Raw genomic sequence first — 24953 nt, 5'->3', positions numbered from 1 at the left:
TTGGTAGCTTGCATTTATCGTCAAACCAGCCGTTCCGACTTTTCTTGCTGCTGGGGCCAAGTATTTTTATGGCCGTATCAATAATAACGCTCTTCAGGTGGTTGTGAAGATCATTTGTTGCTTCATCTCCAGGACATATGTTAGCTGCGGTTACTGCGGCATTCATTATCCCCTTATTGGTGTGACGGAGGGCTGTGTTGTGAATGGATTCAGTATTCACTCTCACCTGATTGCCAAAGGAGATTGTAGGTGGTGTCGTAATTCGAGCTCAACGAGATAGTGGTCCGAGTCTATATTAGCCCCCCTATATGTTCTTACATTTATCAAGGCTGAGAGATGGCGGTGTTCGATCAACATGTGGTCAATAGAAGGTATTCCCCTCCGGCTCTGTAGTCTCTTCTGTAGGGGCATGAACGTTAATGAGGCTTATATTTCTAAGTTTGCCTCCTAAACGCAGAGTGCATAGCCTTTTGCTTATATTTTCAAAACGGATAATAGCACGTTTCGCCACCGCCCCACGAGTACCTTCCAGGGTGGCTAGAAAATATACATATGGATTTATACGAAATACGCGTATACTATTTTCAAGATAAATTCACAATTCAACAAATTACATTAATATATCAAATTAACGCTCTTGCAAATAAAATTAACACTTTAATGAAATTAGCTGTTTAATAAAAGAAATTAACAGATGAAAATGCATATCAAAACAAATTAACCATTTTTCAAGATAGGTAACCTATCTGTCGAGTGAAATTCATGGTCCGCCAAAAGGCATGTTGTTGTGAGCAACAACGCTTTGTTAAATTCAAAAATTTTATGTGCCATTTACATGTTTGAAAATTTCAAACAAATCTTAGTGTAATTCATTTCCAGCCGCAGCAGTCCATAGTTGCATCCCCATACCCATATAAAAACTCAAGTAATCTGATGGCGATACACTTGCAATTCTTATTTAAGAAATGGTTAATTTGTTTTGGAACATAGCTATTTTAGGCTATTGAAGGATTAATTTCGTTTGTTGAAGAGTTAATTTCATTTATTAAAGCTCTAATTTTAGTTACCAGATCCTAAATTTAATGTTTCCCAACATTAATTTAAGGAGTTAGTCTATTGTTAAAATACGAAAAATGCCATTTTTTTAAGCTGTCACAATTAAGTCGGATAACCAAAAGATGGATGCTTCACGTATGAAAGGTTTTGTGTTCCCTTACATTTGGAATCTTGAGTGCATGGCACGTCTACTTGTACATAGTTCATTTTTTACTATTTTTTACGAACCATTTAAACAAATAATTTGATTTAGAAGGCAATGTATCGATAATAGTCAACTTCACAGAGTCAACTTCACACTACGAATCCAACATTTTTAGCAAGTGCGAAGAAGTTCGCCTATAACAGATAAACAAGTCGGGAAACCGGAAGCTTGACGCTTCAGGTATAAAAGGTTTTGTGTTTCCCTATGTGAGGAGCATAACGTAGTTCTCCATTGGCTTATAGCATTGACCCGAGATATTGAAATCGTTCAGTTCTGCGCAGGTTACTTCCATTGCCAGAACTGAGCGATTTTAGTATCTCGAAGGGCAGCTTACTTCCATTGCCAGAACTCAGCGATTTAAATATCTCGAGTCAACGCTATCAGCCAATGGAAAACTGCGTAATGAAATTGTTTCACGCATTAATGCAACCTGGATGAAGTGGCATTCCCCAACTGGTGTTCTTTGTGATCGACGTATCAGCGCACGTCACAAATCTAAAATTTACTGCAATGTCGTCCGCCTGCCACTCTCTATAGTTCTGAGTATTGGCCGACTATAAAGCACAATGAACGGCGTCTTGCGGTAATGGGGACGAAGATGTTGCATTGCACTGGTGGGGTGACACGTTTTGATTACGTCTGAAATGAGAATATCCGCGATCGATATGGGTTTGCATCGATCGTGGGAAAACTGCAAGAGAGGCGTTTTCGATGGTGTGGTCACGTAATTCACGCTAACGAGAATTCAACAACCAGTATTGATCAAAACATCGAAAGCAATGGTAAGCAACCAAAAAACCGACCAAAACAATGGTGGCTTGATACGCTGGATGGGAATTTAAAGATCTCGCGATTACATCTTGATCAGGCATTTGATAAAATAAAATGACGAAACCGATCACCACGAGCCGACCCCGCTTGCGAACTGAAGGCTGAAGAAAAAGAAAAAGATGTGAGGAGCGACGAGTGCACGAAAGCTCGGTGTAATATAGCTAAAAATTCCATTGCCCTCTATTTTCTGGAAAGCGATTTAAATAAATCATTTGATGGAAAGCCCTGTGTTGATAATGGTCAACCTCATACGCTTCACGCCCTCAGGTTAATATTATTAGCGAATGAAAACAATTTAACCAACATCAAATATAAAAAAGGGCTAGGGAGAATTAGATTCTTCTTGAATGGAATTTTAATATTTCACTCGAATTTCAATTATTCTCGTTAATTATGACGTCAGCATCTTATTTGTATGGCTTAGGATGCTGTTAATTAGCACGAAATTGATAAGTTTGAACTGCTATAACTTTGACACTAATAGTTGGATTTTCATGGAACTTGGCATGTGTATGCACGAGACTGTACCGGTGCAAAATTTGGTACATCTAGGATGAGCTTAAGGAGAGTTTTTTAGTCAATTTCTCAAAGTTGATAATATACTATTAGTAAATTTTTTGAGCAGATACCGGAATGGGACATCTCTCGAAGATTAAATTTCACATAAGTGTTTTACACAAAACCTTAAAAAGGGCTGCAGATAAATAGATTCTTCATAAATGTGACTTTAATATTCCACGCGAATGTCAATTATTCCGGGTAATTATGACGTCAGCATCCGATTTGCATGGCTTTGGAAGCAGTAAACTCGCGCGAAATTGTTAAGTTTGAACTACTATAACTTTGGCGTTAATTGCCTGATTTCTATGAAATTTAGCGGATATACACGAAATATTGTTCTCTATACTGGTACCGAATCCGGAAGTCCTAGGATGAATTTAAGGGGGGTTTTTCATTAAATTTCTAAAAAGTAGTAATACACTATTAGTAAGTTTATTTGAGCAGATATCGGAATGGGACATATTTTGAGGCCTAGATTTCATCTAGGCGTACCACCCTGATTTTTTTCGGATTTTTGGGTTGGGTAGTTTCCGAAAATGAGTCCTGTCTTACTTCAAATGCGTACATTTTGACTCCTTACTCACGCACTTCGCAATTTATGCCAAAACTAATGTCAGTTTCGGAAAGTACAATCGCCTTTCATTTGATACCCTACACAACTATATCCGGTGAAAAAAATTTTTGAATCCCCCCTTTGCATGTATGGGGAGCCCCCCTTTAAACCCCACCTAAATTTATGCCACTCGCTGTATGCGTGGGATTTCATAGTTCCCATCTGTCCACCAAATTTCGTTTGGATCGGTTTAGCCGTTTTGGAGAAAAATGCGTGTGACAGACAGACAGACATTGAATCGATTTTAATAAGGTTTTGTTTTACACAAAACCTTAAAAATAAGTCGAGAAACCGGAAGCTGAGCACACACAAAACCTTTCACACTTCAAAGGTCCATCAAACAGAACTTCAATGAGAATAGCGTTATGGTCGCTATCGTAAAGAAGAGTCTGTAGTTTCCGTCGAGGATTCCTAAAATTAAAGTTCATGCGAGCGTCAGCAATGCACAAATCCAGATAGGAATTTGCCCTGGGCCAGGTTGGACTCTCTGGTCCATATAATTCGCATTTATAGTCTATCTGGTGTTGCTCTATCCAAGATGACATGGGAGGCTTCTTAGCTCCCCCTTGTCGGACTACTTCTGCAAACGGGATCCATGAAATGATTGGTGTCGAAGGGACGGTACCGTTCAACGCCGCCAACGACTGCGTCCTTTAACATGCGGTATGCAGGACATCCATGTTACGAAGCCGGATGCCCTCCGCTTCAGCAGTTGACACAGAAGGTTTTTTCCTTGCCCTCTGCTTCAGTCAGTGAACATTCGGCTGCGGTATGGCCTTTCCCGCAGTTTACACATCGCAAGGTCATTTGAAAGTTCACTGCCGAGTGGTCATAGCGCTGGCATTTTCGGCACTGAGCGATTTCGCCCCTCAAAACGAATCGCCTGGAAATTGAGCAACCTGATGCCGACCAGATCGTTTCCCTGGCTCTCCGGGGTTATCTGCACAAGGAAGTGCGACAGGATTTGTTTTTTCAAAACGGATCTCTCGTACTAAAGCGTGATACTGAGAGGAATTTGACTTCAGTTCCCGTCTCCTGGAGCATTTTGAGAACATCGTCGGGCTCTTCCTCCGCATCCAAGCCTTTCAGAAAGAAAGTTTTGTACCTTCTCTTCCTTTGGAGTGTAGGTGAAGTCAGGAGCCTTCACCCGCTCGAGGACCTCCCGTGCTTTCTTGTAATCTGCTATTTTGTTACATTTAACTTGGACTCTCTCGGCCGCCGTCTTTTTGATAATAAAATTCGAGAGTCCCGCGCTACCATTACGTAGAGTGGCTAAATTTCTACCACCTAATTCATATACATTAATGGGGGGGGAGGGGGGCACCGTTTCCCCTTTTCCTCTATTTGGAGTACTATTTGTGGCCCGGTCGGACCATTTTTTCAATTTTCAATCCTACTTGAGTTATTCTTTACATTAGTTGACATTTTTTCTTCAACGGCGGGCGTGCCTCCCCAGCCATTAGCTGCTCTGCAAGCTTTCCATTTTTCTTTATCAATAATGACATTTGATTTTTAAGATCTTCGAATGTCTTCGCCAGCTCGCCATTTCTTCTTTCAAGGTTGGCTATCCTTACTTTTGCTCTTTTCAGGTCTGGATCCTCCTCCTTACGGACTCCACGACCGATCCGAGTGCCCCTAGGCCTTATGGTGGGGGGCCGGTATAGCCCGCCACCCGTCGGCGTCAACAATACACAAGCCAAAAAACGGAACTACTTCGACCTTTTGTAGTCTCCAAGTCTGCTTCATATCGTCTGCCAAGGGGCCGTAGTTCCGGATTTTTTCGTGCTGTTTTTCAACAGTGTTCCGGTCCAATGGTACGGCTACATCGATTATGAAGCACGCACGTTCTTCCTTGAGAAGCTGAACTCAATCGGGCCTGTTGTGGTTAACATTGTGGTTTGTGGCAATAGTGTGATCCCACAGTAGTTTAACCCGATCATTTTCCAAGATTCTCTGCGGAGTATACTTATATTAAGGATGGTAAGTTCCCACTAAGTTATACTTCAACGCAAGATTTTGATGGAGAATCTTGCAGACGGTACTGCTCAACATTCTACACGCAGATGTTATGTGCTGGATGGTCTCCTCCTCACAGTTGCATAACTTACAACTGGAGTTGGTGATTGAGGAGTCATGAAGGATCTACCGTTTGTAATTTTTTGTTGAGAGCAAAGCATCCGGAATTGCAGTTAGAAATCCTTCGATCTCATAGAAAAGTACGCCATTAGGCAACCACTTGTTGGAGGCTTCAATGTCAATGCCTGGCAATAACAAATTTTTTATATAGTCTTCGTGAATGGGTTTCTCTTTCCCCATGTCAATCTTCTGCTGGACTGAAGTAACATTCGACATGGGATCTCAATCTCTGCTTCTGAAGTTCAAAGGAGATTATTTATTATCTGCCAAGACGGTAGCCTAGCGTAATTGGTTAGAGAATGGTGTCTCGAAGAATGCACTTGACTATAGTGGAATGTTTTTTAATCAATCCCACGTCACCAGGGAGGAAGGGGGTTGCCCTGCAATTATAGAGGTATCACGTTGATTAGTACCATCTATAAGATATTCTCCGCTATCTTGCTAGGTCGGATAGCCCTATACGCCCAGAACATTATTGGCCCATACCAAAGAGGCTTCACTCCAGGCAAATCAGCAACAGATCAGATTTTCTCTCTGCGGCAAGCGATGTAAAAACTGTTGGAATATGGACATCAGTTGCACTATCTCTTCATCGACCTGAAAGCCGCCTATGATTGCATAGCCAGGGTAAAACTGTACACGGTCATGAGAGAATTCGATATCCCGACGAAATTGGTAAGACTGACTAGGCTAACCCTAACCAATGTGTTAGTAGTTGCCGAAGTAAGCTTTTGTTTTGGGATCTTTGGCCTAGTGTCTGGGAGAATCTCAGAATACTCTGTGAGTGCGACCTGGAATGCGGTCAAAGCCTCATTATAAATTGGGTCGACATCCCCAGTCACTAAGCTTCTCCAGATTACTGGATTCATAGAGTGCCTTAGAGGTGGAGTATTCGTGTTGCTCCTTTGTTCAGTCCGATAAGTTGGTGACTCCAGACCGAGCTCAAGTGAAACTTCGTGGAGTTTGTTGCCTGGTTGGTAGGGCAACTCGATTATTTTTCACTAACACCCGGTATCGATTGACGACGTTTTGCTCCGGAATATGACTTAGTTCCGGGAAGCGGGTTATGAACGCGTCTGTACCCTGATGGATTCCGTTCCAAACCCGTGACACGGTAATAGGCGTGGACGATAAATTCGTTAAGTTGGTTCGTCCAAACCATACGACGCCTAGGTCTCCCGTCCTTGCTGGTTGACGGCATAACCGCCAAAACATCCAAGGGCAAAGAGCCGCTCTGGTGTTGTTGAACGACCCTTAACCGTGTTGGGTACAGTCCCTGGGGTCCCATTAAAAGAATTTGAAATATTTTCCCCAATTTTATTCCCACGAGTGTTGGGGAGGCAGTCAACTCTGCAACAGAGCCCCAATGTTGCAATGCCCCATGGTTACCTCCAAAGGTCCCTGGAGGGGAGCCGCTGTGTAACGTCACTGCAATCCATCCGATAGGCGCCGATAAGTTAGGACGAACATAAATGGAAACGTTCTGCTTGTTTGCGGCTACTTATTTACAAGATTAACTTGCGATATTCGTAGCTGACCCGGTGGGTCATGTCATTATCCGCAACCCATGACACGCGCCTGACTGCATGCAGCTCTGTGTTTCCAATTCAGATCAAGACGAACCTGAGTAGGGATGCCGGGCTGGACGACGAGGACGTTCGAGCAGAATACGTTCTCTGAAACTATGGCGGATCATGACGACCTGAATGGCACGGCGACACGCGGCACGCGATGGGTGACCGAGGAATGTGACGCTGCTATGCCCCGGAGTCGAGAGTTTGCAAGCAAACAGGCAAAGTATTGGTGGAGTGGCGAAATCGCGGAGCTGAGATCGGCATGCCACCGAGCAAGAAGGCAGTTCCAGCGATCCAGGGAAAGACTCGGTCACGAGGAGCGCGAACAAAGGAGGCCATTCGTAGGAGCAAAAGAGATTGCTTTAGGCGACTGTCTGTAGATGCGAACATAAACACCCGAGGCCTGGCCTACAGGCTGGTTATGAAGAAGTTGCAGGGGCAAAGGTCGTCTCAGGTGACCCGTCCACGGCTTCTCCAAATTGTAACAATTGTAACCACGCTCTTTCCTTACCATACGGGAAGTAGGTATCAAACGGAGGCCCCATTCGAAGTGGAGGTAATACCTCACGTTACCGAGGAGGGTCTTCAGGAGGTCTGCGGAAGGATCGGTGATGGCAAGGCTCCGGGTTTGAAAAGCATCCCTAATAAAGCGCTGAAGCTGGCGATGGGGGCCAGACCTGATTGGTTCAGAAATACCTTCGAGGCGTGCATGGCGGAAGGCGTATTTCCTCCAAAATGGAAAAGGCAAAAAATTGTGTTGTTGCCCAAACCCGGCAAGCCACCGGAGACCCAGCGTCCTATGGGCCTATCTGTTTGTTGGAAACTATGGGGAAGATGTTCGAGCGCATCATCTATAATAGATTGCTCCCTATCGTGGAAGACGGGAATGGTCTTGCGGATGAGCAATATGGGTTTCGGAAAGCTCGCTCGCTGTTGGCGTGGTGGACTTGGCTCGAGAGGCAGTGCTTTCTGGCAAGTGCTGTGTCGTGGTGACGGTGAATGTAAAAAATGCATTCAACTCCTTGTTCCTTCAGCACCTCCTCCTGTAGTTGCACGATTGCGGAGCAAACTGTAAGCCAGTCCTCCTCGGACCGCAGCATCTCGGTAACTAAGTTCTCCGGGCTCACATTCCTCCCAAGACTTCGTTCAGGTTCCTCCTCTCCATTGCATTGCATTGGGCAATGAAACATCACATGCTCTGGATCCTCGGGTATGCAACCGCATCTAGGACAATCCGGAGAATCATCAAACCCAAAGCGGTGCAAATACTGTCTGTAGCAGCCACCGTTCCCCGTGAAGAATTGGGTAATGTGATAGTTGAATTCCACATGCTTCTGCTTAAGTGACACGCTAATGTTGGGAATCAACCTGTGCATCCACCGACTCTTCATACACTCGTCCCATCTGCGTTGCCAGAGATCATGCAACTCTGACCTTGCCGCATTTCTACGCTCTGTGTGGTCCTTCATACGTCTTGCATGGTACAGTACAATCATTTCTTTAGCCAGAATATCGACAGGAATCATGGCTGCCACCACCAATACAGCCTCATCTGATGTGGTTCTAAAAGCCATTAGGCGGTAAACCGAGTTCACCTGCTTCCGTCTCTGAGAGTTTCCAAGCGCCTCTGGCCACAGAGGTGATGAGTAGAGCAGGATGAAATGCACCACTGCGACTAGAAACAAACTCCGACAATGTTTAGGCCTACCAATATTCGGCACTGGCTGCCGTTTGGCATGCACGTTCTAGGTGTTCCCTGAAGCTCAATTTGGTGTCAATTATCATTCCCAGGTATTTGATAGCCGGCTTTGATACGATCGTATATCCACTGACTTCCACTTTTACAGTGTTATTGGAGGTGGAGTGGAGTGGTGAGGGAACAGTGGTAACAATCTGTTTCAGGAGACAGGTCACCTGGGGTGATCTCCACAGCCTTTTCATTATCACTCTATAGGCCTCTATAGGCTTATGTCAGCAGGATCACACAGCTGTTTGAAGCAATTCTTTTTGCTTTTCCGAATGGCTTCTTTGAGGCAGCCACGCAGTTGCCTGTGTGCGTCCTTTCGGCCGCCGCCACCGGGCTTCCTCCTGAACCTCTGCCAAAGCCTGCTTGCTCGAAAACATGTGGCTTGCAAACTTGCGATTTCGTTGTTCCACCAGTTGTTGGGTTGCCTAGTGGAGAGCAAACGTCTTTTGGTCATAGTAGCATCGCATACTTCCGTACACACATCCGGTGATTTGGGTGGCTTTTTCTCTCGCCATACCATTCAGGGATATGTTGGGTTTGAGCGCCATGGAAAACATGCCCCCCTCAAAAGCTTTTTCGCGCTCGATCCGCCCTTGATTTCTATCTTGGTGGTCGCTGTGAGAATAGTCCTCACTGACATGCCAAGGGACTCTATACGGTAAAGTGGCACTCACGTATGTCAGGTCCACTATAGACTCCAGACATCTTCCCTAGGAAGTGTACGAGGCCCCAACATTCCCCCGCACCGCGTCTAGCTCCGCGAATGCTTCGAGGAGAACGCGTCCCTCACATTAGTTGTCCGGCTACCCCATTATGGTCCGCCAACGTCCTCTTGCATCCAAAACCAGAGCGGCATATGCTCATACTCCGCAAGTGTAGCGCTGGGTGGAGCATAGCAGCTGTGGACGCCTTTCACCTTGGCTCTGATGAAGCTCTAATCCGGGATTTCCTCGAAGGCAAGCCCATAGCGCTGGTTGGCCCGATTGGTCTTTGACCCAAATACTACCACCGTAGTTTCGATGTCACTAATTATGGCCACATCGATGTTTTTCTCGCGGATGGTTTGCGAGAGTAGATCCAGGGTCACCTCGCAGCGGTTGAGGTTGATTTGCATCAACCTCATCTGCGATTTGTGTTAAGGGCTCTTCTGTATTCTGGGCACCTGTTCCTACCTGCAGTGATGGTCCACACTCTCCTTCCCTTTGCACAGCAGGCAATTTGGGTCAGTTCCGCAGTCCTTGCTGATATGGCCTTTCACTCCGCATCTCCTGCATTGCTTCGACCTGCCATTTGGACTAGTGCATGCCTCCGCAATGTGATCGAAGCTAAGGCATCTAAAGCATCGCTTCAATGCCACCTTCTCCCTAAGACGACACATAACCCAGCCTACTCACTCTCCCTGCTGCTAACAGTTTGAGTGCTGTCTTTACTGGTAAGCTGATGATGGCGGTTTGTGTTCTCCCGTAGGCTTTCCTCAGCGTTTTCACTGCTGACTCTTGTAGTCCGACGAGATCGAACTGCTTCTCTAACGCTTCGCGAACCTCCTCCTTCGTGGTAATTTCGTCTATATCTATGCAAGTATAGTGATCTCCGGTCTGCTAGCCTTTATGTCGGATTCCTGTTCTAACGGCTTCCCGACTTGGCTCAAGAATTTGTCCACAGTTACGTCCTTGGACTTCTGGAGCTCCAACATAAGATCTCCCCATAGGCCTCTTATCATGGCCCTCATATTCTGGTAAATCTTCCTGCGCTCCTTTATGAATTTTATCCAAGGCAGTGGTAGGTTAAAGGAAAAATCCGCTGACAACTGCCCGCAACATCGAGCGCTTTTGCGAAATGGCGTGAAAATCCCAGGACATTTAGAGCAGCAGTGAGACACCCAGCTATAATATGATACCTAAAGTTGTAGCCTAAAAAAGGCCAAATTTTCTGATAATGCCAGCTTTTTAAGGTTTTGTGTGAAACAAAATCTTATTAGAATCGATTCGATGTCTGTCTGTCCGTCTGTCTGTCTGTCTGTCTGTCTGTCTGTCTGTCTGTCCGTCTGTCTGTCTGTCTGTCTGTCTGTCTGTCACAGCCGATTTATTCGGAAACGGCTGAACCGATTATCACGAAAATTGGTGGGAGTATGTTATCTGCCGTTCCCTTTACATGCAACAACTGCTGCTATTTTGTGTTAAGTTTAAGGGGGGCTCCCCATACATGTGAAAGGAGGGTGCAAAATTTTTTTTCATAAAATGTGGCCATGTGGGGTATCAAATGAAAGGTCTCAATTAGTACTTTTCGAAACTGGTTCAATATTTAATATTGGGTGAAACATAGGGGAGTGAGGGCTCAAAATATGACCCCCAAAAAGTGTAACAGGTCTCGTTCTCAGAACCTATCCAACCGAAAAATCTGAAAAAAATCTCAATAGTGCATCTCTACGAAATCTAGGCCTCAAAATATATCCGGTTCCGATATCTGCACAAATAAAGTTAATAATAGTATATTTCCCCATTTTAGAAATTTACTCGGCACCCCCCTTATGTTCGTCCCAGAAGTACAAAATTTGGCATGGGTATAACGAAGAATATAATGCACAATTTGGTCAAGTTTGAAGAAAATCCAACTATTATTGACAAAGTTATAAGAGGTAAAACTTTACAATTTTTTGTGAATTTCGTGCATTCTACAACCTGATGACGTCATCAGATATCAATTCGTCAATACCAAAACGAAGTAAGTTCGTATGAATTGGGTGGAAAAGAATTATTTTGATTTAGTTCTTTAATCATTTGTATATGAATATCAATTATTCCAACGAGACATGTGTATATGTAGGTATATAGTATATGCGTGCTAATGAACTTTGCGGGTAGAGCCTAATTCAGATAGACATAAGAAGTAAATCGGAAATGTGGGTACGATCAATTTATATACGTGCCCATAAGTGTACAGTATTCGGAAATAGGCAGTTTGTTTGTTTAGAGTGAGCGTAACATCTCCGGCTGTAATATGTACGTATGTCTCGTAGTTTTGTAGCTGTATACGTGTAGAAAAATGTGCGTTGAAATTTCTTAGATAAGATGAACACAAAACCTTTATACCCGAAGCACGAGCTTCCGGTATTCCGACTTGTTTTTATTTGTCATGTACAGATGTTTTGAAGACCAGTTGTCTTCTGCTTCATTGAATCTTAGTCTAAACTACATATACCGTATATTCCGAGGACGTCTTCGTCTACATGAAGACCCACTGAGGAAGAGGACAAAGGACCATATAAATGGTACATTTCATAACTATAAAATTACCTCTGCTTTGACAACTACGACAGGAGACAATTTAGAATGAGACGCGTTTCCTATTGTGCCAAATAAATAAAAACTTTTAAGGGATAATCTCCTCAAAGGACTGGATCGATGATATTCAAATTAGACAAAGAAAGCAATATTTACCCGCCCCTAATTTGCGAGATAGTTTAGAGCCCTAACCTTAAGGGTTATGTCTGTTTGAAGCCCCCAAAGATTTTTCTGTGAGCATGTCCGCAAGTAATATACCAATGAATTAAGCAACCTTTCAGGAGCAAGAAAAACATTTATTATTGACACTTTTTTACAAAATGGCGGCTGCAGGACTGTGCAAACAAAACAACGATAAGATTCTGTGCTGCGAATCAGATGAAGGAAGGAAATCACACCAAACGACATGCGGAGTTCCACAAGGGTCTGAACTAGAGCCACTCTTGTGGATTATTATGTATAACGGGGTACTGACGTTAGACCTTCCTACTGGTATCGCCTCCATTGGTTTCGCAGACGATATTGGTGTGACGATTGTTGCACGCCTTCTCGAAGAAGTCGAGCTTTATGTAAATGAAGTAGTCTATGAGATTAAATCCTGGTTAGAGAATGCTGGTCTACAGCTCGCAGAGCATAAGACGGAAGTAGTACTTATTACCAAGCGGAGAAAGTGCACTTCCATGAAGATCAAAGTTGGAACGCAAACAATTCATTCCAAGCCTGCACTTAAGTACTTAAGTGTAATGATTGACCAGAGGTTAAATTTCAGATTGCATGTACAGGGTGCCGCAGCCAAAGCATATAACATCGGAGCGCTGGTTGCGAGAATGCTACCAAATATAGGTGGCCCAAGGCCGAGCCGTCGACTCCTTATTTCGAGGTGGTCAGTTCGATCATACTGTATGCAGCCCCAGTGTGGGCAGATGCACTGGAAAATATAGCAAATAAGAGAAAGATTGGAGCTGCGTATGGCATAAGTGTACCCCGAACATGTTGCGCTTACAGAACAATATCCAATGAAGCAGCTTGCGTGATAGTAGGAATGGTCCCGATTGAAATTCTGGAGAAGGAAATACGACTTTACGACCGAACGTACCTCACCGGAGAATCTCCTGCCCGTCGGCGACAGTTCGCACGAACTGAAATTGTCGCGGAATGGCAAGAGAAGTGGGACGAGTCAGAAAAAGGCCGCTGGACCCACAAAATCATATGGGATATCCGGAAATGGATCGAGCGACCCCACGGCGAAGTAGGTTTCGACCTAACTCAATTCTTGAGCGGACACGGAGGCTATCGAGCATATCTGTATCGATTTGGGCTAGGTGATTCGCCATATTGCCCAAATATTGCAGAGAACGCAGAACACGTCTTTTTTCATTGTCCCAGATTCGAAGCCCAAAGGGCTACATTAGAAGCTACAACCGGGGAGCACTTTACACCGGAAAATATAACGGAACTTATGGTGGAAGCAAAGGGGATATGGACCGAAGTCGAAAAAGTGATTGCAGCCATCAAAAAGAAGCTTAGGCAGGAAGAAGTCATCCGAAAGAATGAACGCGAGAGGAACACGAATGTTGACATCAGCGCAGAATAAATTCTGATCCAGCCCCGCGACGTAATACCAAATGGGAGTCCCGCGGGGAGAGTGGAAGGAGAAGGAGGTGGTTTTAGTGGATAAGAGTCCCACATAACCGTGTGGCTGGAGCCTGCGGTAGCTTTTGAAACTTTTCACCTTCCATGGAAAAAATAAGAAACAAGAAAAACAGACATTGAGCCAATTTTAATAGGGTTTTGTTTTACAAATTTTTAGTCGAGACTGAGATCTGTTGATGAAGAGGGTAACTGGTCCACCAAATACCGACATATATTAAGAATAACTTTTTTGTTTCAATGTTATAGGAAAAACTACCTCATCCTGCTACGACAATAGTCAATCAGGGTTACCTCTACATATTTATTCCATCGTTTTCGGTTTTAATTCCATCTCTACGAATCACATTACTGGTAATTACTCCGAATTTAAAGAGAAACAAGACCTAACTTCGTAACACGAATAATGAATAAATACCCATATGCGTACCGTATTCCAAAGAGATTTTTAAAAGGAACTTCGCTTATACGTAAACCGATTTGAAAGCATTCAATCAGATTTCAAAATTCCTTTTACCACATTGATCCATAATAGTATCTTTGACCCCTCAACAAGAAGTAAACTGTCAGCACCGCTAGTAATCAAAAGTGAAATTATTCAGGTGCGTGCCACAGGACAATAACAGCTGGTCACTCCTCGCCATTCAAGGAGTGCATGTTACAAAAAGAAGTTTCGAAATTTTACTTTTGTGGTGATGTATTCAAACGGTATCCATTGTCATGAAGGCTTCCTTTATTGCTAATAATAAGGTCTAATTTGATAGCATTCTGAAAAAAGCGAGTTTATTGCTGGCTGGTATCTTAGCTAAAAGGACTTGTATTCAAGGCAACGTTGAGTTGTAAATCGAGTCAAATTCATTATGTCTATCCGATTACAGTCTAATGGTGCTATTCACCTGGATATTCTCTATGGATACTCATCTCGGTTAGTAATTTAATGAATTCGAATGGTTCATATTATAATGGTTAGATAGATGGTGAGATTGTCAGATATAGGAAAACCTGCCAACACCGCATTGACGTAATAAGATCCTACCCACTAATATGGACTTTTTTCGAAACGTCGTCGCCGTGAAGGAAGCTCACATTCACTGTCTTCTATCATGCGAGGTATCCCTGTCAATGTACTATTGAAATGTAATTTGAATTTTTTTCCCGAACAATTCAGAGGGTTTTTTCCCAACAGTCAACAAATAACTCAACTCCCATCATAACATTTCTACAAATATGGGTTTTAATGCTACAACGTATCAATAAAAAATCTCTTTATTAGTTGCATCAACAAACACAATAAACAGCAAAATAAACAATGTTGAATTTAAAAATGATTCTTTCCACAGCTCCCTTGAGTTTGGAAACGGTTGCGAAAAATTCTTTTTAACCACAAATTTGCTGTTTCAACTACCCAATGAATCCTTCTCAGATTCCAAATGGGCCATAAAAATAACTAAATTCTTGCTTGGCAAATGCTAAACAGCTCGTTTGTAACCAGATTGTAGGAGTCACCATACCAATAACCAATAAAATCAATACAATATTTCCTTGCCATCCCACCATCCTCGGTCCTGCTTCCTGCTGCTTTCGATATGACCTGCTCTTCGCATGGAATGCAATCCAAGGGAGTCCACCATGTGTCGGAAACATTCCATTATTTCCAGTACATGCTATGTATTGATGACTGTTTGTGGCAATCGTTTGATGATCACAATAATGTTGATGTTAACATTGCTACGAATGTGGTTTGATATGCTTTCACATTCCCTTATGCATTGCAACAAGGTATTTTTATGAAGTCTTGGGTGAAGCAGAAAGACGTGTACAATTTCAATTTGATTGCTTTGTATTTTTATATGCAGCGCGTTTAGACAACCTATCTTTTTACGTAACACAGCGTATTTTAAAGAGGACACTTGTGAATCCAAAAGTTGTCTCTACAACGCTTTGCATAAACTCTGTTGACTGTTCCAATATAAAATGCGACCCTACTTCCATACATACTCTACTTTATTAGATCATTCCAGTTCAATCGTCCTAGGCAGAAAGGGAAACGAAAAGTAGTAGCTAGGCCCAGTGTATTCATTATTTTAAGGGAGTAAACAGTTTACTAACTCATTCTAATTATATATTGTCCTATGTTTGCATGGTTCGTATTCTCAACCGAACTGACGAGTGCCACATTTCGACACATTGGTTCTCTGAACAGGAAAAGCAGCGATATGAACCTGCGGAAATCGAGCCATAGAAGGAGCCACGAAGATTCTCGAGCGTGGCTTCACTAGAGCAAAAATGGGCGGGGTATCTGTTTGCAGCTACTACGCGGCACTAAGCCTTACGAGAGAGGAGTTCCTTTCTTTGGTGGAGAGGCTAGCGGTGGATGCAGACGACCATGGTCCTAAGATAGTGGCTGGCGATTTCAACGCATGGGCTGAAGAATAGGGCAGCCGAGAAACGAACGAAAGAGGACGTATATTACTCGAAGCTCTTTCTCGTCTGAATCTTGTAGTTGGTACCACTGGATGCGTGAACACTTTCCGAGAGAGAGAAATGGAATCCGTGATAGGTGTTGCATTTGTTAGCGATATTTTAGCTAAGGATCTCCAGTGGTACGTTAGTGAAGAATCTGCACATAGCGCCACCAGGCCATCATTTTTGAAATCATACGCGGTACACGAATGAAAGGCGAGCAGCCAATAAGTTTGAAGAGGAGATTTTCAAAGAAGTTCTGCAGCAAAATACAGCGCTTGAAGGAAACGCAAAAGATAAATCTTTACAGATCAGTGGAAAGTTAGGGTGAGTGTGTGACGCCTCCATGCTGAATCTGAAACCGGAGTATGTCGCAAGGCATGCCTCAAGGCCAGAAGACCCAGTCAACGAAATAGAAACCGATCTGGATACGAGCATCTACATGAAGAATACACAAACGCTCGCAAGAATAGAAAAAGTAAGAGTGAACATTTTAAACGACTGTGTAAGGAAGCTGACACCCCTGGGGTGACGGATATGAGACAATAACGTCGAAAATCAAAGGCAAAGGCTTCCTAACAATTTCTTGCCCTACTCTGCTTAATCGAATAATAATGGATCTATTCCCACAGAATGTGAGTACCGCTAATCTTTCCACTGTCGAGATAGACACCGCTGAAGTTCCTATGCAATGAGCGCCTGGCTTGGATAGGATCCCAATAAAGCTCTTAAGGCAGCAGTGAAAATAGCTCCAAATATGTTTGCTGTGACGTTCACGACATACCTCCACACTGGTAGAAGCGGAAATTAGTACTAGTCCCCAAGCCAAACAAAGCTTTGGGTTAAGCTTCGTCGAAAGAGGGGGTCTACAACGAATGCAGTTGTCCTGGTAGCTAACACAGCTAAGACCGCACTTGACGAAGACAAATATTGTGCAGTAATCACACTTGATGTGAAGAACACTTTCAATTCCGCTCGATGGGGCAAGATGCTTGAGTCCCTAATCAACTTAGGCGTGCCGCAGTGTCTGGTATGCATCATTGACGACTTCCTAATCGATAGGATTCTGTGCTGCGAATCAGATGAAGGGATGAAATTATACCAAACGAAATGCGGAGAGTCCGATCTAGGGCCACTCTTGTGGATTATTATGTATAACTTAGTACTAACACTAGACTTTCCTACTGGTGTGGCCTCCCCTGGTTTCGCGGACGACATTGGTGTGACGGTTGTTGAACGCCTCCTCGAAGTCGAGCTTTATGCAAGCAGTCAAATGATATTAAATCGAGTTAGAAAATGCTGGTCTATAGCTTGCAAACTCCTTATTTCGAAGGTGGTCAGTTCGATCAGGCCCCAGTACGTACTGAAAAATACAGCGAAAAAAAAAAGATTGGAGCTGCGTATCGAACAAGTGCACTCTGGACATGTTGTGCTTACAAAACAATATCCAATGGAGCGGCTTGCTTGATAGCAAGAAAGGTCCCGATTGAGAGAAAGAGAACAACTTTACGATCGAGCGTATCTCACCGGAGAATCTCTTAGCCGTCGGTGACAGTTTACAAGAACGGACACTGTAGCGGAATGGCAGGAGAAATGGAACGAGTCAGAAAAAGGCCGCTGGACTCCCAGAATCATATCGGATTTCCGGAAATGGATCGAGCGACCCCACGGCGAAGTAGGTTTCGACCTAACTCAATTCTTCCCCATATTGCCCAAAGTGCCCGAATATTGCGGAGGCCGCAGAACACGTTTTATTCATTGCTCGAGATTCGTAGCCCAAAGAGCTGCATTAGAAACTACAGCCGGGGAGCACTTTACACCCGAAAATATAATGGAACATATGATGAAAGTAAAGGGGATATGGACCGAAGTCGAAAAAGTGATTACAGTCAACGCTAAAAAGCTTAGGCAGGAAGAAGTCAGCAGGGAGAATGAACGCGAGAGAAACACGAACGCAGAATAAATGTTGACCCAGGCCCGCGATGTTATACCAAATAGGAGTCCCACGGGGAGAGTAGAAGAAGAAGGAGGTGGTTTTAGTAGGTAAGAGTCATACCGTGTGGCAGAAGCCAGCGGTAGCTTTTGAAGCTCTTCACCTTTCATTGGCAAAAAAAAAAGACAGACAAACAGACAGTAAACCGATTTTAATAAGATATTGTTTTACACAAACCCTTAAAAGGATAAAGGAAAAGTTAGGAGTAATGGGTATTACTTGTGAACCACGCAAGTCAGGCAGAAAGTAGTGATTTTTTAAGTCTAGTTTTCTGATATTACAATACCTAAAAACTAGGGAATTATGTTAGCCGTCGATGGTGTTTTGAATATGATATCAGGCTTTCATATAATAACATAGAATTTTGGCAGTGGTAACATTTGAGACGATAACATTTAGAAGCAGTTTTGATATTTAAAAGAAACAACCTTTAGCGTTGTGGAAAATGTGGGAATTCTTTAGACAGTCGAGGGGCCAGTAGGAGAGCGAACGAAGTACAAGTCAATTTTGTAAGTTAAATGCGCTTACTCGTGTAGTCACTGTTGCGCGAATGAACTTGAAATGTGCAATTGAAGCTTAGGTTCGGAGCGAAACTTTGATACACAGTTTGTCTTTAGAACATATTGTGCAGAGCTTCAAGCAGCTAATTTTTGGCCCAACTTCCAGCTTTAATGCTTACAAACAAAGAATTTTTCAGTCATTCATTTCAATTAGTCAGGTAATTTCAATTCTTGTAGATTGATAGCCACTACTGGGTAACGCAAGGATTTAATCGAATTTTGTTGATACTTAACGTGATGTACGGAAAATATTCAAATTTCAAAGCGATTTGTCGATGCAAATTGATACAAAGTTAGCTGCCGAGAAAGAATCTCGGTGTAAAGGATCGAAAAACAAACATGAACGGAATTTTCCCGGATCATCTGAATACCATCTTTTCAAGGACAAGTGCTGCAGAAACAAGTGGATAGCTGGTGGAAAATCGTTTGCAGGAGAATTATCGGCTCACGCATAGGTCTGAGAATTTTATCATAGAGCCACAAAACAGCTGCACTGGCGAGAAGATTTTATGGGGTTTAACTTCAGCTCATCCCGTTGAGGTTAGAGAATACATACAAAGTACCTCGCTTGCCATAAAAAAATTACGGGCTAGCAATCTGCAAATTTGGAAATTCAGCAGAAAGTCAAACATCCCCCTCTTACAAGATATGCAAGAACATAAAATACAATAATAAACGAATTCTTGTCGCCTATATGTAAATATAATAATAAAAATGGTGTTCTAACAGCCTGAAGTTGTGGGATACAATTTTAATGCAGGCAACTTCCCATAGCTGTGTCCGGATAGCTCAGTGGTTAGAGCACTAGGCTGTCATACGGAAGGTCGCGGTTCAAATCTCACTGGTGGCAGTGGAATTTGCATCGTGATTTGACGTATGATACCAGTCGACCCAGCTGTGAATGAGTACCTGAGTCAAATCAGGGTAGTAATCTCGGGCGAGCGCAATGCTGACCACATTGCCTCCTAGTGTACCGTTACGGTCTTGAATGAAGTGCTCTAACACACTTCAAGGCCCTGATCCAATATGGATTGTTGCGCCAACGATTATTATTATTATTAACTTCCCATACGTGAACGACCAGAATGCATGGTACCCATAAACCCCTACATAGGGTATACCACCCATCAACTACACTTTCGCGCTTTTTAGTTGGTTTCTGGCATTATGTTTCAACTCTCCTCCTAAGACTTTCCGAGCAGCTTGTACTACTCCTCTCCTGTTGTGCACTTACTAAATCTTGTGATAAGTTCGTGTAAGCCAATCGATATGATATTCCAATAGTGCCGATCTTTAGAACTTGCCTTGTGAAGTTCACTTCTTAAAGATGCTGATAGAAAGAAGTTACATGAATATTTGCCAATTCACACAGCTGATCAACGACAAGCGGATAATTCAAAGCATTGTTAAGCTAGCGTAATCTTAGAGAATTCGTTCGACGGTATGTAGCAACGGGCAAGACAATCCGGGAAAGTCCAGTAAACACTCTCAGCAGTGGTTAGAATAAGGCGAATGTCGGCTAAAACAACCCGAAGGGCTAAGAACAGCCGTAAAGGTAGAGGTCAGCTTTTTTGGGACGTCCATGAAATAATTTTTATAGATTATCTTGGAAAAGGTAAAACAGTTCCACGGCTATACTATAATACATTGCGTTATTGGGGCAATTGAAGGATAAAAAAAACGGAATACCGGAAGATGGGTGCTTATAAAAGTTTTATGTTCATCCTAAATGATGGCAATACAATGAATTCACATAGAATACAAAACTGAAACTTTCCATAACTTCGTTAGTAATTATTGGATTACCTTCAAACTTTCCATTTCCATCCAATTGTCTTATATTATCACTACTAGTGCCAAATTTTGAACTTTTACGATATATCATATTTGAGGAGGATTTTCGTGTAAATGTCTAATTATCGCAATATGCTATTATTAACTTTATTTGTTCAGATAACGGCATGGGATGTATTTTGAGGCCTAGATTTTATAATGAAGCACTATTCTAATTTTTTCATACTTTTTAGTTGGATAAGTTCTGAGAACGAGACCTGTTTCGCACAGTTTAAGTCATCACTCCCCTGTATTTCACCCAATATCAAAAATAAGATCAGTTTCAAAAAATACTAATCGAGCCCTTGCGCTTATATTTCGTTGCTTTAATGCCAACGCAAAACGCATGTAGGGGGACACATAGATCAAATGTTCTCACCAAATTTCGTGACAAAAGGTTTAGCAGTTACAGAGAGAATCGAGTGTGACGCCCGAACTGACAGACGATCAAAGTAGACACTTCCTTATCGAACCTGGTCGAACGCGTGGACCGCATAAGGCTTATGCAAAACGGCGATCTATTACTTGGAATCAAACCCGGCGAAAATAACTCACAAGACCTCCATAAGAAAATCGAAACATTCTTAGGTGAAACAGCGGAGGTGAAAATGAGTCAAGATGCAATGCCAAGACTTGGATCAGGGCGGCGATCTGTGAGACCCTAAAATCACAGCTCGGTATAAATCCAGTAGATGAGTCCAATGTTATAAGGTTAAGAAACTTAAGATTTAAGACTGCTATAATAACCCTCTTAACCGAAGCGGTGAAAAAAAACTGTTGTTGCTGCCAAAATTCGCATCGGTTGGGTGGGCTGTCGGCTAAGAGGACAGATATCGCCTAGAAAGTGTTTCAAATATCTGGAATTGGAAGACATCGCGAGAAACTGCTTGAGTCAATTTGATAGATCTAAGTTGTGCCGAAGATGCGGTATGCGGAGAGGAAGGTCATGTTGCCAAGAACTGCAAAGGTAATCCCAAATGTCTGCTATGCGGAGAAACAAACAAAAGTGACATCGACCATATCACAGGCAGTAGTAATGCCCTGCGTATAAGAAAGCGATTTCAGCTCAAGGTAGATGAATTTCCCGCAGATGAACTTCAATCATTATCAGGCAGCCCAGGTCCTGCTTCCCCAGAATATGATTTCGCCATCATATACGAGAATAGCTCCATACTGCTGTTTGGGTAGCAGATTCAAGTTGCAAAGCAGCAATTTGGACCTCCGGCAACCGAGCCATCGAAAACACTATAAATAGCCCAGAAGATGGATTCACACGAGCAAAGGTAGGCGGCATCAATATATATAGCTGCTGTTACCGATGCAAGTCGCCACAAAAATTCGACACGCAAAATCACAAGCACACGACAGTATCGATCGTGCAATACTCTGGAGAATATTATTCGAATTTGAAGTTTCCCCAAAATTGGTTATTAGAATGGCAATGAGGTGAATTCAGAGTCCAGATCAAAGTATGTACAAAGCGATGCTTTATTCTGGACTTAAATAGAACAATCGCGATGAAAATAGTGGCCTATGCAGATGATATAAATATTTTGGGATGACTCAAATTCTAGGCCTTAGAAATCTTTATGCAAATAGACGAAACAGTGCAAATACCGGACGAAAACAAAGACCAAAATAACAAAACAAAACAGGCATGTCATACTTGCGAATAAGGTCTATTCCTTCGTGCTGCTCACATTGAGGAACAGTAACATATACCAAAATTGGCATTATACAAGACGTTAATTTAGTTTGTCTTGTCTTGCAGCCGCGTGCCGTAGACTACGAAACTTACTAGATCGAAGACAGTTAATCATAACGTTCAGCACTTTCATTCGCAGTATGCTGTTCTACGGTATAAATCTCCGTCGACCGACACTTCCAACGCAACTTCGTAAAAACTTCTAGAATTGCCTGATCAGCCCCAAATCATCAACTCTGTGTATTTGGTTGTTTGACGATGAATGTAAGGTAGCAACGGAACGGAAGAATGCCGCATACCGAGTAATGTTGCATTTTCAAATGACGCGGGCAAGCGTGGAGATTTATCACGAACTCCGGCGAGCGGAGAATCGACTTCACAGACGGAAAAAGGAAGCCTAGGAGAACCAATAGGTCTGCGAACTCGAAAAATATAAGGAGCAACCGCACCAGGCGCGCAGGTTTTACCAACAATTCGGCAGGATGAAGCCTTACACACCTCGATGTTCATCTTGCCGAGACAAAGAGAGAAATCTGACTTCCGACAGAATAGACATACCCGTATTGGAGCGATGGATTGAGTACTTTGATGAACTACTGATCAATCAGAATATTGGCGAGTTGGAGGTCCCGTCAACTGAAGACGACGGACAAATACTGCCGCCACCAAGTATAGAAGAAACAGTCCATGTAATTCATCGGTTTAGAAATCATAAGCCGCCAGCAAGCGATGGAAAAACGGTTGAAATATGGACAACAGTTGCACCATCTTTTCATCGACTTTAAAGCCGCCTATGATAGCATAGCCAAAATAAAACTGTACACAGCCAGGAAAGAATTCGGTATCCCGACGAAATTGATAAAACTGACCCTGACCAATGTGCGAGGCCACAAAAAAGCAGCAGGATCACTCTCAAGACCATTCGACATCAACAACGGTCTACGACAAGGGAATGCCCTACCATGCGTCCTCTTTAACCTGGCCCTCAAGAAAGCGATGAAGTTAATGCGAGCGAGGTGGAGGTCCCGCCAACTGAAGACGACGGACAAATATTGGCAACGCCAAGTATAGAAGAAACAGTCCCTGCAATTCATCGGCTTAGAAATCATAAGTTGCCAGGAGTCGATGGAATTACAGCCGAATTTGTTAAATATGGAGGCGACAAATTACACCAAGAGGTTCATCAACTTGTGCGAGAGAATTTGGTATCCCGACGAAGTTGATAAGATTGACTAAGCTGACCCTGACCAATGTGCGAGGCCAGATAAAAGCAGCAGGATCACTCTCAAAACCATTCGACATCAACAACGGTCTACGAAAAGGGGATGCCCTACCATGTGTTCTCTTCAACCTGGCGCTGGAGAAAGTGATCCGTGATACTGAGGTAAATGCAAGGGGTACGATCCTCTTTAAATCCACGCAACTGCTGGCCTATGCAGACGATATTGACATTATGGGAAGAACAACATCTACAGTGTACCTTCATCCAGATCGAGCAGGCGGCCATTGGCGCAAGATCTTGGGCTGCACATCAATCAAGGCAAGACAAAATATATGGTGACAACGTCAGCACCGAAAACCAACCAACCAACAACAGCAAATCGCACTGGTCAAACAGGAAGACTAAAGATAGGAGAATACAACTTTAAAACCGTTGAAAATTTCTCCTATTTAGGGTCGAAAACTACAACCGGTAAAAGCTACGATGATGAAATTCGCGCACGGTTTGTTGGCAGCCAAAGAGCTTATTTCAGCTCACAAAAACTGTTTCGCTCGAAACGTCTCACCATAGGATCAAAGCTCTTACTGTACAAGAGTCCTCATGTATTCCTTGGAGATTTGAGTTCTTAGCAAGAAAAATTGAGAACTCTTGGCCGCGTTCGAGAGAAGAATCCTTCGAAGAATTTTTGGCCCCCTACATGAGGATGAATGATTCCGTAGCCTACATAACGACGAAATCTATGAGCGATACCATGACCGTCAGGTTGTGGATAAAATCCGGCTCAATAGGTCACTGAATCCGTATGGATGAGGATGACCCAGCCCGGAAAGTCTATAAGGGCAATATCTATGATAGAAAAAAAAGACGAGACAGACCCTGCCTGAGATGGGGCGATGACGTAGTTCAGGACGCAAGACAGCTTTTAGGGATATCGAATTGGTGGACCTCGGCGCAAAGATATAAGAACAGCTGGTGTTCGACTGGTGGTGGTGTTCGCTAGGTGAGCGAATATAGGTTGAGTGTCATTAATTCGGCCATATAATATAAAACTTACTCAGAGAGGTAGGGCAAGAGTAAGTGTAAGAGTTAAATGACTTGTTCTAGTAAAAATATGGGGAAATAGTCCTAGGAAATTATTAAATAAAGTTATTGAAAATTTCTTATTAAGGCAGGCCTAAACCGGATACCGGTTATTGCGCCGTTGATGATGATGATTCCATGTTTTTAATTCTACTAATTTCAGATGAACTTCGAAATTTACACGATTTACGATGCCCCATCCACTCTGTTCAAGGGGAAATATGTATTCAGGCCGAAAGGGAAATTTGGAACCAGTTCCTAAAAGTTGTCTGGGTTCGTATCAAAAATCAAACCTGTGGTTGAGCACTAATTGAGTTTAGTATAAGTTTGCCTTGGAACCAGATACGAAACATAAATAAACTTAGAAGCATTTTGATAATATTATATTCTCAATCAGACCTTAAAATAGACCTAGGCTACTTATGTAGGGAACCGCTACCATC

General features: G+C 43.0%; 1 protein-coding gene across 1 annotated transcript in view; it reads right to left on the bottom strand.

Annotated features, from left to right (window-relative positions):
- LOC119649803 (1-phosphatidylinositol 4,5-bisphosphate phosphodiesterase classes I and II) overlaps positions 1-24953 on the bottom strand; it is a 281393-nt gene that overhangs the window by 62873 nt on the left and 193567 nt on the right. The window lies entirely within an intron of this gene.

The sequence above is a fragment of the Hermetia illucens genome, chromosome 1 (genome assembly GCF_905115235.1).
Source record: "Hermetia illucens chromosome 1, iHerIll2.2.curated.20191125, whole genome shotgun sequence".
Taxonomy (NCBI): domain Eukaryota; kingdom Metazoa; phylum Arthropoda; class Insecta; order Diptera; family Stratiomyidae; genus Hermetia; species Hermetia illucens.
This window is presented reverse-complemented; position numbering and strand designations above follow the sequence as displayed.